Here is a 9869-nt window from a genome sequence, read left to right on the forward strand (position 1 = left end):
CCTTTTAGAAAATAACCACTCTAATGCTTTTCTTTTTTTTTCTGGAGAAATGAACTTTAATTTAGCATTGACATAAGACAAATATGGCACAAAACCACCAGGAGAAGGAAGAGGAAACAGAAGAAGAGGGACACATTTGAGGAGTTGGACTTTATGTTTTTAAGTCTTCGTTCTGTCTTAGCTTTACTCCAGTCTAATAAATAGCAAGTACTATGAGTACTCCCCCCTTTCATTTCAGTAGTGGAAAGTAATGTGTAGGGTAGAGTGATATGGAGTGTGCCTCAGCAATGATCTTCAGCAGTGAACATGCCTCAGATATGGCACAGTATGGAGTCTTTGGATGCATCATAGGGATGTTCCTTAGAAGTGATCTCTAAAACAACAGGTATTGAGCCTGTGTGGGCACCCAATGCATGCTGTACCATTTCAGCAATATACTGATTGATAAGGGTGAAACCAATGTCATGCCGATTTAGAAACTGCTGGAAGGTGTCCTCAATTTCATTGATGGTTGTATCCTTCTCCACCACCAGGAAGTTTGGGTGCTTGTTGATCTCCCCTTGCCACACAGCAGGAAACTGGTAATGGTGTCCTTGTCTCTGATCACCATGATCAGCTTCCCTAGCCCTGCTACAGACACTGCAATACTGTTGTCTCACCCAGCAAGCCCTGCTTCCGCCCACCCCCCAGAGCAGTGGAAAAAGCTGTAATACTATTCTTGCCTGCATTTTTGGTCATCATAGTGAAAATAAACACGATTAAGAACTTATTGTGTGCAAGATATTATTCTAGGTTTGGACGTATATGCTATGCCAGTGCCTTTGTCTGTAACTTTGGGCAAATCATTCAACTACTTTGGTCTTCACTTTTCTCATCTGCTAAAAGCTAGATAAGCTTTCAGTTCTAATTATTCTAGAGCATTAGTGATATATTTGTGATACATGTTATTATGTATTAGTAAGTTACCTTTTGGAAAATATTATTTTCTAATATACATTGAGAAATGTAATTTGATAGTATTTATAGTCAAAAGGAAATTTCTACTGATATTTAGTCTTATTTTTGTCTAAGAAAGAAGGCTTGCACAGTACCCAAAATCTGTCTTAAAATACTAGAAGGGTTATCATGGGAAAAACAATTTGATCTGCTTGGTCTGGGAGGGTTCCAGAAGAAGGACCAATAGGTAATGTTTACAAGTTGCATAAACATAGGATCAGTGTTGACTGCAACAACAAGTTTTCTTGTGCCAGAAGTCTTTAAGCAGAAGTTTTGATATATCTTTGGATGAAGATGGAGTTTAATCAATAAAAGTTCAGTATTTTTTTGCCTTTGGTACTTGAGTCATTGTGTTGTCTAGGTCATGATAGTGTGTGTGTGTGTGTGTGTGTGTGTGTGTGTGTGTGTGTGTGTGTGTTCTCCAGACCTGGTTGGTAACTGTTTTTGTACCGCTCTTCTCGCTATTCCTTCAACCATAAGAAGCCTATATTGAACCATACAGGAATCAAATCAATAACTCCTTCCAGCTGTCAAGTTTCCTTGAAAGTTTTTGTTTCTTTTGTTTTTCCTGAGAATAATAAGTTTGTTTCACAGAAATAGCTTGTCAGTTCTTGGCATTATTTTTTCATTTTTGACCACCCTTTCTCTTTTGCTTTAGAAAAAGTGATTGTTTCATTGTCAGCTTGAACAGTATTTGAAATTATTTCCCTATACCAACATATGCTATAATATCTCTAACGATAAAAAAAGAGTTCTCTTTTAAAGCAGTATAATTTGAGTAATCAACTTTTTAGAAAGCACAGAATTAATTAAAGGCACAACAAAAGTTACAAACCGTGAGGATGAAGATGATAACAGCTAACATTTACATAATGCTTACTATGTGCCAGGAATTGGGCTAAACACTTTATAATCATTACCTCCTTAGGTCCTCACAACAACTGTGATAGGTAGATTTTATTACTATCCCAATCTTCTAAATGAAGAAACTATTAGCATACAAATAATAACCTATAAGCAAGTAAAGGTTAAATGATTTGCTGCAGGTTACACAGGTAGAAAGTAAGGAAGGCTGGATTTGTACTCAGGTCTGTCTACTGTTTCTGTCTACTCTATTTACTATGCCACCTAGCTGCAATGAAACACATGTGTAGGACATGAAATTAGACTTTCAGCCAATAGAACTAAAGGTGAGGAAGCTAGGTCAGTCTGATTCCATTTGAAGAGTATGTTGCAGCCAGCTGGTAAAATAAATTGGCAAACACTATGAAGAAGGATTTATATTTTTTTTGTTTTATTGATTGTCTAGACAATATGATGGTTTAAATATTAATAATGCAGATTAAACACAAAAATGCATGTTTTTTTTAGTTTTGATTTGCTTTTTTTTCCTTTTGCACCTCTCATTGCTATAATTTATTAGGACATGATTATTGGATTTGGACAAGATTAGACATTCTGCGTCACCCTAGTGTCAATACACACGCACACATATACACCCACACCCACACACACACCCCCCAAACACACACCTTAATACATACAAACTTCACTGTCACAAAATAGAAACCAATTAAATGTTTAGCTTTTTCCAAATAATCTGATCACTACTGTACAAAGACAATTTTGGTAAGAATATGGTAGATGGTTTCGGAAGGATTGTTCTAGAATCTGGGGTTCTTAACCTGAAGTCAATAAACTCAAAAAAAAAAAAAAACCCTGGTAACTTTTTCAAAATATCCAGTTTTCTTTATATATAATTAAGTTAAACATATGACACAAAAAGGATTCCATAGCATTCACAGGGTAGTCAACTGGTTCCATAAAACAAAAATAATTGAGAAGCCCTGGCTGAGATATCTGAAGTCCTTTCTAGTTCTGGTATTCTGAGATTCCATTATTTCACCTTCAGTTTATTCCAGATCAAAACAGCTAATGTTTTCATGTTCAGTCCATGTCTTCTGCCTTTCCTTCACACAGACAATTTTGCTTTGCCCCATATTTTGTATTTTCTAATGTTTCAAATTTATCACTGGTGCTATTACATTGATCCAAATTGTGCTTTGTTCTACTACTGAAGCATTTGGTCTGAATTGAAACTTGATGCCTTGTAGATGCCAAGCTCAGTTTGTTAGTTTGATGAATGACACACAAGCTTTATTGATATTCCTTCCTAATTCTCATAGTAAATCACTTGACCATATGCTTCCATGATAGCAGATTTTAGGGATGGTTATACCTCTGTACTACCAATGTAGTTTTATCATTATGTCCAGCTGGGCTTATTTTGCAACATCTTGCTCAATAACAGAAGAATTGTCAATGCCCCCATGGCTCTCAATAATGAGCTATTTAGCCTTGTAATACAGTATGTGTGTATAAGAATAAAGTCAATATTATCATCAGCCACAACATAGCATTAGTGTGGTGGTTAATTCCTCATTTGAGGAGAGAATATGATTTGAACTATTTAGTAGTTAATGAAGTTTAGCTTCAAGTTTTTATGATGTTGTTCAATATTCCATTGTTTATGGGTCCATTTTTAGATGTTAGGATGGAATAGACAAATTAATTTAGCATGGAATAAAATTCCATGTAATATATTAGGATTTTTAAAATATTAATAATTTAGTATTAATATTTTAATGTTAAATAATTTAACATTATTCAATATTAATATTCAATGTTATTTTAATAATTTAAATATTAATTTTTAATATTAAAAGATGGTGACATTGTATATCCATAAAATCTTTGTGTATGGTTATTGTGTAAGAAGAAAAACATCAATATAATGTTTTTAATTATATGATGAAAATATAATGAAAATATATTTATATAATATATTGAAATATAATGAATATATTTATTCATTATAATATAATATAATGAAAATAAATCAGTAAATCATTATGTAATTAGACATCATTGCATAGCCTAAAATTCCTATGCTTCAGTTATTTTGCCTTTATAAGAAAATTTGTAGCATTTAAAATGAGAAAACTTAGTTAAAGATGAGAGATAGTCAATTCAGTTCAATAAGCATTTTTAAAATTCCTATTATAAACAAGGTTTTGTGAGCACCTGTGACATAAAAAAGTTTAAAATCTATCACGAGTTATAATGTTATGGATAATCATCTGTTTAAACTTCAAAAATTGCATCATGTTGCAATGATAGGAAGTTGCTATTTAATTAAAATTATTTAATATTGCCTTGTAGACAGGTGTCAGGCCTAAAGGCCTAAGGGCTACCCGAGTCTTACCTTACCTATCCCAGGTCTTCGGCTGGCCAAACCGGATAAACGCATGAGAGAAGAGACTTTCCAGAGTCGAACAAGGGTTAAGCTTTATTCAGGGTCTTGGTTACATGTGCAGGGGGAATTCTTCCTTAGGAGAGATGAATCCTCTTCCCAAGGAGGCAAAGATCTTAAGAGAATGGAATTGGAAGTGGAAGTGGAAGAGGGAGAGAGGGAAGAGGGGAGAGGGAAGAGGGGAGAGAGAAGGGAGAGGGGCCTTCTGTCCTCTAAGGGCCCCTCAGTGCTAAGAGCCCTTCAGGCTTTCCTGACCCTACTTAAGCTCTCCCACCCCATAGTTTGCACCTGAATATCGTGCCTGTTAGACAACAATAGGTGTGCTCAGACCCCGGGCCAATCTCGAGGGCGGGGATGATCTCTCCCAGCACGTTTCCCACAGGGAGAGGCGGAAATGCATGAGATAGCCCGGTCTCACACCTCAATTCCCTGCTGTTCCCTGGGGGGCCTCATGAGAACTCTAAGGTTTAGAAGTCCTCACCTTTACCTGCCTGAGACTGTCCACATGGAACTGAGCTTACACCCCCAACAGACAGGTTTTCAAAATCATCTGAACTGCAATATTTTCAGAATCCCCCTTCATTCACTAGGTGCTATGTGATTTGAGCCTTAGGCTGAACACATATTCTCATATCTACTCATTAGCAGAATTATAGAAGGTAGGGATGCAGGGAAATCATTTTCTTATGCACAAGCACATTCACATATCACATCATTTCAAGTTTAGTGCAAGAAAAAACAAAAAGTACCTTGCAAGTTAAATAAAAAAAAAAATAAATCTGGCAAATGTAGTGCAAGGAATTTGTACCTTAGTAATTATAAGTAAGCTATATGTCATGAATTCCACTAGAAGGCAACTGCTGGTGATTTAAACTGAAGTCATGCCCTTCTACAAATTTAGAATAAGAGCATGACCATAGGATGCAATGTACTAGCATGTATCAAGTATGGTTTTTGTCTGGCGCTCTGACATTGCTCCTAGAGATAGAGGTAATTCCCCATGCAACATTCCTAAGCCCTACCCAATAAACATTGAGAAAACAATGTCTGAAAAGGTGTGCATTTGTTTCTCTTGAGGGTTGATACTATCATCAGGAGAAGGAGAATTGGAAGCACTTTTGTTAGGAGGGGACAAGAGAAAAGAAGGAAGCTGGTAAATAAGAAGAAAGAAGTTGTGTCCAATATGTGTTATTCAGGAATTCAAGTGGGTAAGTCACCTCAGACAAGTACCATCCAAGGAGTTAATGAAGAGAGAAGTTTCTAAGGAGGTGAGGAGTGTTCCCTGCAAGAGCTACCAGCAAAAGCAACAAAGGATTTAAGATTATGGAGGACACAAAGATATTTGTAGAGTATGAATCTTTATGGCCAAGAAATTGTTACTTATGCATCTCAAAAAATTGCTTCCCTACTATTCATGCTATCAGGACAAAAGGACACTTAACACAGGCAAAGAAGTTCAATATGAAAATACAGAAGAAAAAAGATATGAAGAGTGAGTCCTGATGACTGTCAGGAGACTAGAAGATGAAAGGAAGCAATACTGAGGAGAGAGAGAAGGACCATTGAACACTTGGAGCTAGTAGACCTAAGATTCTTCTCAAAAAGGAAAGAGCTGGATCCTTAGAGAAGAAAAGAATTTCTGCACTTGTCCTACAAGGAATGATTAGCAGATCAACAGGTGCTATCACATGAAAAGTCATCCAATAAGGGTCAGAAGAAGACATAAAGTAGTGGTGGTTGGTGGTACCCTGATAGTGGATACTGATGCAGCCATTTGGTTGACCTGTCTTCATTTGTCCAGGATGTGACAAATTGCAAAAATTTCTTTAGCTTGAAAATAACTCTGTACCCACTTCTCTTGCCTTTGAACAACTGATACTGTTTTGACTAATCTCATTGCCTTTTAAACTCTTCTTTAAATTGGTTGGTAAAGGAATACAACATATGTGCATTACATAAATTTTAACAAAGCACTTTACAAACCTTCACATGTTATTCTTGTGGAGAAATTGGTCAATTGTGAGCAGAAAATTGTACAGTTAGATGAATTTATAATTTATTGAATGACTGGACCTAATTTGGCAGGATTTCTTGAGCAAAGTGCCCCAGGAATCTATTCTTATCTCAGTGTTGTTTGTTATTTATGTCAATGACTTCTGCAAAGGAATCAATGGCACGTTTACCAAAATTTCAGATGAAGAAAAAGCTGAGTGAGATAGTCAGATACAGAAATATCTTTAAAGGTTGGAAAATTGGTCTGAACCTGGTCAGATAATGTTATATTTCATAGGAAAATAAGTAAAATCTTGGGTTAAAGAAATCAACCTCATAAGTACAAAATGGCAAAGACATGAATAGGCAATAATTTGGAGTGGGGGAAGATTTAGTAATTCAGTGCTCACCAACTTCAATGTGACTCAGCAGTGTAATATAGCAACAAAAACCAAATCTAATCTTAGTCTGCTTTAAGAAAGGTGTAGGGCACAGGAGCTGTGAGGTCATCATCCTGTTGCATTCTGCTCTGGTATTAGTACATCTAGAGTAATGTCTGCTGCAGATATGGACAGAGCATTTAAAGAAGGACATTAGGCTGTGAGCTCTTTGAGAGCAGAGACTTGTTTTGCTTTTCCTTTTATCCCCAAAATTTAGCACAGTTTTTGGCACATAGAAGGTGCTTAATGAATATTAATTCACTGATGAGCCAAAGATCACCCAACGAGTGATTAAAATGATAGAGTTGATCAGTAATGTTTGCTCTATGCTAGGTATTGTTACAGATATCTGCCCAAAGGACAACAAAATAGGCCCCACTCTTAAGGAGTTCACATTTAAATGGGAGACATGCAAATATATAGCTGAACGCTAGGTGGCACAATGGATTGCAAGATGGGTCTGGTGTCAGAAAGACCTGAGTTCCTTACCAACTTTCACCCCTTGCTAGCTTTGTGATCCTAGAGAAGACACTTAACTCTATTTGCCTCAGTTTCCTTATCTGTAAAATGAGTTGGAGAAAGAAATGACAAACCACTCCAGTATCTTTGCCAAGAAAACCCCAAATGGGGTCACAAAGAGTTTGACAAGACTGAAACAACTGAACAACAACAAAAATATATAGATACAAACAAGACACGTACAGAATAGATGCAAGATAATCTGAAAGGAGGAGATAAGAGTTAGATGAACCAGGAAAATCCTTTCTTAAGATCTTCCACTTGAAGCTTTGTTAAAAATTGAGCCAAATATTTCAGTAAGTCAGACAATTAGACCCATTGCCTTTAGAGCAGTAGTTGGAACAGAGCATGCAAGCCACAGCCGATGACTGTCTCCTGAAGCAAGAGTTAGAAAATCCAAGATTTATGTCATTACATTCCATGACACCTGTGCTGGTACTCTGAAGGACTTCTGGCATCCCATTAGCATGAATTCCATTCACAGGATAGTCTGAACAGGGTAAGATGACTCTTAAAATGTATTGTTATTTTTTTTAAACTCATATTGTCATTTAAACTTTCAAATCACATAAAAACACAGATACAATAAATTCTAAGCTGTATGTCTCCTGGTGTCTTATAGACAATAGTAAACACTCAGGAAGCACTTTAAAAATATTTTATTTTCCATTCAGGGAACAAATAAGCATTTCTATAACATAGTGCAATTAAAAAGATGATTGCACATGAAATTGTCAATCTACCATGTACAACTTGCTATTCCCTCCAAATATATAACAGAGTTATCAGGAAAATTTTTTTTTTTCCTTTCCCCCTACCCTGCCCTAGGAATGGCTACCATTAGACACATACATGTATATGCACACACACACATAAGTATAATATATGTATATATATACATCCACCCAACCATGTAAATGTGTGTACATATGTACACACATATATAGAGAGATCTTTATCAATATACCTGGATATAGATCTATAGGTATAGATCTATATCTAGATTTATCTATCTATATATAAGATTATTCTATATATACTTCTATTTATCAGTTCTTACTCTGGATAATTATAGTAAGTGATTTTTTTAAAAATATGAATTCGAGGATTGTTTCTTGCTTAGTAATTGCATTCATGATCTCATTCCATATATTTAAAAGTCAAATGGAAAGAAGGTGATTCTCATCCTTCACCACTATTCTTCCCATGGGCTAGAGAGGTTGAAGTCTAGTACTGAGGGTAATATGAGGGAAAAGGTATAAGGAACAACAGATTGACCTTTCCATATGGACCACTATTCTTACTATCATCCTGCTGTTATTCCTCTAGGTTGGTATCAATTGAAATAAGGTGTGTAAGGAAATGTTGCCAAACAGACCCTGGAGAATAACTCCCACTGTCTCCTCTGTCACCTCTGTTTCTCTCCTGAGGATCTCTGAAATAGAAGTTATAAAAATAGTACAATTGAGCATAGACTCATAAAACAGTGGATTTGCTGATGCCAAAAGCCTCTAGGCAGCAAACCCCAAGAGGCTGTTTTTAGTGAAAGGAGATGGTTCGGATACAGCTTTATTAACTTCAATGCAGTACAAGGCAATTAGTCCCCAAGTGGCTTCCTCCAGGTCATCCCTTTTCAGCTATCAGTCACTGATACCTATTAAAACCTAACTAAGGCAGGTAGCCCTGACCCACAAACTTCCTGCAGAAGAGAAAGACTACAAATGAACCATCATGTCTTCTAGTGAGGACCTTTTCTATCTTCTCTTATCTCTCCCCCAATCTTTTCCCCCTGTCATTGTATCTGGCATCTTGTCCTTCACTTACTGAATCTCAGTTAGTTTGAAAATATTCTAAAAGTTTTTAGACTCTCTTTCTAAGGATGCATTGTATAAGAAAAAAATCACAGTAATGACATTTGAAAGATCTATTTCTATTTTCCTTTGAAATGTGTTACCTGACTTTCCACAGACTCATAATAAGTCTCCAACCATCCTTCTTCTGTCTCCATGTTGCCAGTTGAAAAAGTAAATTGGTTGCTATGGAATTAAGTTGACAGGAGACTGCCTATGGTCTGGTCACTGGCTTGTCAGTTATTGACAGGGAAAGAATGGCTTAAAATGCACAAAATTCCTATTAGACAAAAGACAATTTGTATATAGCATGTAAAAGATGTGTATTACTGGACATGCTTTTGGATGCTGAGAAATATTTGTTATTCAGAAAGCTTTCCCCCTCCTTTCTACTGAAATAAAGAATAAAGAGATAGGAAGTCCTCACATAAGAATATAGGAAACAATCTTTCCAACAGGGATTGATTAGAAAAGATTTTTATTTTATTTGGTCCTGGGCTTCTAAGTTTTTCCACGTATGAAATCATCACAGTTTTTTTCTTGATACAAAGACGTCAATCATGTCTTTGTATTGGATAAATCCTAGATTTATCTAAACTGAAATTGTTGTCTCACAGCTTGACACAAGTATTTGATTTGGAATCATGGATATCTAGATTCAAGTGTCATTTCAAGTACTGACTATTTGACCCTAGGTAAGCAGCTTAACTTGTATGAGACTCAGTTTCTTCATCTCTGAAGTGATAGTAATGAAACCTG

At 36.0% G+C, this 9869-nt stretch overlaps 1 pseudogene; it reads right to left on the minus strand.

Moving 5' to 3' along the window:
- Positions 1 to 281: 281 nt before the first annotated feature.
- Positions 282 to 9268, minus strand: LOC140502337 (V-type proton ATPase subunit F pseudogene; annotated as a pseudogene).
- Between the last annotated feature and the right edge of the window lie 601 nt (positions 9269 to 9869).

Source organism: Notamacropus eugenii, chromosome 4 (assembly GCF_028372415.1).
Source record: "Notamacropus eugenii isolate mMacEug1 chromosome 4, mMacEug1.pri_v2, whole genome shotgun sequence".
Lineage (NCBI taxonomy): Eukaryota > Metazoa > Chordata > Mammalia > Diprotodontia > Macropodidae > Notamacropus > Notamacropus eugenii.